Source organism: Onychostoma macrolepis, chromosome 03 (genome assembly GCF_012432095.1).
Source record: "Onychostoma macrolepis isolate SWU-2019 chromosome 03, ASM1243209v1, whole genome shotgun sequence".
Taxonomy (NCBI): domain Eukaryota; kingdom Metazoa; phylum Chordata; class Actinopteri; order Cypriniformes; family Cyprinidae; genus Onychostoma; species Onychostoma macrolepis.
Genome location: NC_081157.1, coordinates 54049645 through 54055721, shown reverse-complemented (window position 1 = coordinate 54055721; position 6077 = coordinate 54049645). Strand labels below are relative to the sequence as shown.

At 32.1% G+C, this 6077-nt stretch overlaps 1 protein-coding gene across 1 annotated transcript in view; it reads left to right on the top strand.

Annotated features, from left to right (window-relative positions):
* LOC131535842 (zinc finger protein 501-like) overlaps window positions 1–6077 on the top strand; it is a 515807-nt gene that overhangs the window by 319358 nt on the left and 190372 nt on the right. The window lies entirely within an intron of this gene.

Here is a 6077-nt window from a genome sequence, read left to right as displayed (position 1 = left end):
TTGTACTGTAAAATAAAAACGATTTAATAATAATAATAATAAACGACAATTTTATTATTTTCAGTATATCAAAAAGGAAATGATTGCAATTATCTTACTGCACTAAAAATAATAATAATAAAAATAATAGTATTATATATTATATAGTATATAGTATTTATAAATAATAATTATTTATGTATTGCTAATTATAACAATTACACAAAACCATAAAAAGTTACTATAAAATAAAAATCAGTATTCAATAATAATAATAATAATAATAATAATAATAGCAGTAAACAACCAAAATATGAATTTTATTTTATTATCATTTTAATTATAATGAATAGAAATAATGAATAAAGTAAAAGTACAAATATACCACAATTGCAATACTCTAATGTAATGTAAAATAAAACCATTTAATAATAATAATAACAACAATAATAATAATAAATGATTAGTATTATTATTATTGTTGTTGTTATTACTTTTATATGAATTTTATTTTATTAAAGTATAACAAAATAACAAAATATAATAAATTTGTTACAAATCTTTAAATCTTTAATATGTAATATTTGTTACAATTGCAATAATCACATTTTAATCATATTAAAATTAATCTGTATTTAACAACAATAATAATAATAATAATAATAATTATTATTATTATTATAACAATTAAAAACATTTTACTATTACTAGTTACTATTGCAAATTTTGTAATGAACAATAAAATGTGAGTATTTAATAGTAACAATAACAAAAACAATAATAATAATCAAAATATGCATTTTATTATAAAAAAGTAAATGTTACAGCTGCAATAATCCTACTGTATTGTAAAATAAAAATGTGTATTTAACAGTAATAATAAACTAAATATGTTAGTTATTTATTGTTAAATAACGAAACTGAATAAAACGGACACTGAATTGAGGAACAGAACTGGAGCGTTACAAGAGAAACGGCGTGATTCTTCTCATATCACTCCGACGAAAGGTAGCGAGATGAAGAAGCTGAAAGCTGACGAGGAAGAGGTCTCCAACGTGGTCTTGTTGCAAGCTATCAGTGCTCTCACGACACGTTTTGACACTCAAGACAGTAAGATGGAAGTTTTAATGGATCAGATGCGGAAAAACTGTGTCAAGATGGCGGAAATTTCGAAGGCAGTTGAGTTTAATGCAGCGGAGATAAAAGACTGTAAAAGAGAAAATGCAGAAATGAGCAAAGAAATAAGGAAACTGAATAAAACGGACACTGAATTGAGGAACAGAACTGGAGCGTTACAAGAGAAGGTGGGATCTCCGTATCAACGGCCCGCAGGAGAAATCTGACCAAGACCCCCGGAGAGAGGTTTGCGGGCTCATCGGTGAGATCGCTCCACATCTGGTTCACAAGCTGGAGGATATCATTGACTCTGTACATCGGGTTGGAAAAAAAGAACACGGAAAGCAGAGACAAATGATTGTGCAGTTCACAATGAGGAAATATAGAGAGGAGATCTGGAAAGTGACAAAGAACTGTTCGGTGTGTAAAGACCGAGGAGTGAGATTCGTGGAAGACTTGACAAGGGAGGACCGAAATGCCTGTGTTGTGGCCTCGAATAGAAAAAGCTCGGAAAGAAGGGAAAAAAGCTTACTTCAGAGGTCCAAACGGTTACATTGAAGGGAGACAAATGAATGTTACCTAGTCGTTTTCTTGCTGTATTATCACACGAGTGTATCTGTCAGGAGATGTGTTATGTTTGAGAGAGACCGGGCAGTGAGGTATGTGCTTCTAGAAGCATTCAAACAAGAAAACTTGTGGCTACATTGTTTAATTTTCTTTTTGTGTTCATTTTTTTGTAATCATTTTGTAGTTTTTTGTGTTGATCTCTATGTTCTCTGTTAAAATACCGTTTTCGATCACTTCAGTTAATGTAAGGGGATTACAAAACTTAGTAAAAAGAAAAGCTATGTTTTTATTTTGTAGAAATCGGGACTCACATTTGATCTTTCTTCAAGAGACACATTCCAGTGTGAACGATGTTACATTTTGGAGTAATCAATGGGGAGAAAAAAATAGTATTTAGTCATGGAACTACCCGTTCAGCCGGAGTGGCGATTAACAAATCTCCTGGAAAGATAATTACAGCTCGTGTGGATATTAATGGGCATTGCGTGGTGCTCGTGTTGAATATTGAAGAGGTCTTTTTTTATTTTGATTAATATATACGGGTATAACAGTATGTCACATAATCAGCGTTTGTTCTCAGAGCTTCTAGATGTGATTGTAGAATTAAGAACTTTATATCCAACTGATAATATTATTTTGGGTGGAGATTTTAATATTGTGCCAGAGGAGGTTATTGATCGATACCCATCTAAATGTAGGCCTACTACTCAACCTAACGCACTGATTTCTCGGTTATGTTTAAAATGAAGTCTGTTAGATGTATGGAGACATCTTAATCCCTCTTGCAAACAGTATACATGGATGAACTCCAGTTCTTCAAGTAAATCTAGAATTGACTTTTGGCTTGTGTCAGATCACTTGATGACTTATGTGAAGGAATGCTCTCGGCCGCTCCGCTTACAGACCATTGTAGTATTGCCATCTCATTTAAACCAGTAGTTGAGATTTCAAGGAAGAAAGATTATTGGAAATTTAATGCGGATTTACTGTTTAATGAAAGTTTTTGTAATAAGATAAAAGATTTAATTAAAAAAATTACAAAGGATGCAACATTTTCCTCTCATGTAAATAGATGGGAATACCTTAAATTTAAAATTAGAGAGTTCTCCATTAATTATAGTAAAATGTTAGCAAAGGTCAAAAGGCAGGATGAATGTAATATTATTCATCAAATAAATAAATATTGTAGTAAAGAGGTTTTAAGTAAAGAAGATAAAAATCATATGTTAATACAACAAACACAATTGGGCAGCATATATTAGAAAGGCAGAGGGTGCCTATATTAGGTCCAGAGCCAGGTGGACTGAAGAGGGAGAGAAGAGCACTGCATATTTCTACAGACTTGAAAAAAGAAGGCAAGCCAAAAATGCTATATTATCATTGATACTTGACGACACAGAAAATTCTGACCCTAAATTAATAAGTAATGAAATCTTTAAGTTGTATAAGGATTTGTATTCGTCCAATTTTTCTCAAACAGATTGTAATTTGTTTTTTGAAAAAAATACAACAGATTATTCCTAATATTGATGGCGAATTTAAAAAACTTTGTGATGAAGATGTGCAAATAGAAGAAATAGATTTAGCTATGAAAAAAACTCAAATTAAATAAATCACCTGGTCCTGATGGGCTAACTTCTAACTTTTACAGAGTTTTTTGGGATGATTTAAAAGAATGATTATTTAAAGCTTTTCTACAATCTATTGAAGAAGGCACATTAAGCTCTACGCAGAGACAAGGGCTGATTACGTTATTACCTAAACCCGATGAAGACTCTAGATATATAGATCATCTGCGTCCGATAACCTTGTTGAATACTGATTATAACATTTTTACACACATTTTTGCCAACAGACTTAAAAAAGGTATAAATAAGATAATTAATGAATCTCAATCAGGTTTTTTGGCGGGTCGCTCCATTCATAATAATATAAGATTGATTATAGATTTGTTGGAATATGGTGAGTGGATAGAAGATGATGGTTTTATTTTATTTTTGGACTTCAAAAAAGCTTTTGATATGCTAGAACTTTCTTTTTTATTTCATGCTCTACAGTCTTTTGGTTTTGGAGACAGATTTGTGAATATTATAAGGATGATTTACAGGGATATAAATAGTTCAATATCTCTTCCGTTTGGTACATCTAAAAGGTTTATGATTGGTCGTGGTGTAAGACAGGGGTGTCCCCTCTTTTGTTTATTATTGAAACAGATCTGTTGGCTCGTTTAATTAATCTCGATTCAAGTGTTAAAAAGTTGAAAGTATTTAACATGACTTTTGGTATTAGTCAGTTAGCAGATGATACCACTCTTTTTTTACAGGATGCAGATCAAATTTCTCTTTCTATTTCTTTAGTTGATTTTATTTCTAAAGCGTCAGGTCTCCATTTAAATAAGTCCAAATGTGAGCTTATGTTATAAAATAAATAATTATAAAGAAATAGGTCTGGTAAATTGATATCTAAACTAGGATAGTATTAATAATATAACGTAAATGTCTCGAATGAAGACGACGGATTAAAGCAATATCTTATTAAATCAAGCAAATTCACATAACCTAAATATTGACGAATATGAACAAATCATAGAAAGATAAAAACCCACCGATTTTCATACTGCTACTACTAGGACTCAAGCATTTTTTTTTTGGTCTGATTTGAGAGTCGGGCTACTACAGTGAAAAACTTTGTGATTTATACAGTACGTGTCTTCAAGTAATGAGGTGTTAAACCAGTGGTACTGTAACAAACAATATTCAACATAAACTAGAATCCAAAACTCTAATATAACTGCGAGAATGTTTTACGTTCTGTAGATTATCTCAGTATGAAATCTCAGTTCACTTGCATTTTCAGGCTAACTAAACCTATTTTTCAGTCCTTTAGGTTTGGTGAAACATATGTTATGAAAATCAACGACAGGCATGACAACTTGGAAACACTTAACATCTAATATTTATTTAATCTAAATTTATGATATTTAGAAAGGGGGAAAAAAGATATACTACAATATTTCAAGGGGGCTGTGCTGTTGAATACAGTAACTTCATGCCGCGTTGTTTTAATAAAAGTGGATCAGTTATGAAGACAATCATGACAACTCTCAGTTGGTGTTGTGCGTGTTTCCCCCAAGATCAAAACTTTTGGTCAGATGAATACCTAAATCATGCGTCTGTGTGTTGGTGCAGACCGTCTAAAACGGACAATAACATGCACCTTTCAATGAATCAACAACTTGACATCTGTGATTTACTTATTAAAGCCACGTTTAGAGACACGTAGAAAGAAAATATTGCTTCCACACCATCTTCAAATTGTAATGCGTAACTGTATGAATGAAATAGATGTACATGTAACAGTGAAATAGTAAGATTGAGGCCTTGTGTCGCGAGACAGATGCTTATGCTTATAAGGGTAGTATGCATAGGCCTAATATTTAATAGCAAACTGAAAACTTTGAAAGAAACGAATCGTTGGTATGACAAATAAAATGTGAATATCGTCATCAGCTATCTTGAACAAGAGGTCTAAATCTAGTGACGTTAGGAAAAAATATACTCAAATGCCCACGTGCGTAATTGTCTGTATTCATATGGCGATTCTCTTAGAAACTGTGTCTCTTGAGATACATAGGGTTTTTGTTCTCACAAAATTCCTCGATATTTTCTGTCTGTAACCTTTTCAAGAAGACGTACAACATCAACTTTACTGAATGTGTGGCATTCAGAGTGATGGCTAGATATGCTTCAGTTGTATGTGTAAATCAACAAGACTTATGATCCTACGGATATGGATAATTGTCCTAAAAAGTAATACGGACTTAGTCAAACGCTCTCAAGTCGAAATTTTCTTAATTTCATTTATTTCTACACTATAACACTGACTGCTCTTAGAGAGAGAAGGCCTCACCTACAGTCATTGTAATGACATATACAGTCCAGCAAACAAAATGTGAACAACGTCATCCATAATCCTGATCATCTGACTTAGTAAAATGACAGTCACAGGAGATCGAGAGGAGGTTTTTCATTATGACCCTTTTCTTATATGATGCATATACACTTTCTGAGAAACTAGACCTCTAGGAATTTACAACTGTGCCCCCATAGACCTTGTTGGGTCTGTAGGGGGAAAAGCATGGATGATAAGTTTATTCTATATGTGAGTCAAATATAATAATAATAATAATAAACAGGTGAAACAAGCTCGGCTGATACACCTCTTTAATTTCATGTTGGACGGTGAAAAATCCGCATTCTGATGCATCTAAAGCATTAGACAAAGGCACGAAACCACGATACACGATCAAAAATATTGAATAAAATATGATGAATAAATGTAAAATATGTTTTCTTTGTTCAGTTAAGAAGGTTCGTCTATTGAACCTTAGAATAAATCATTTCAAGATCAAACAC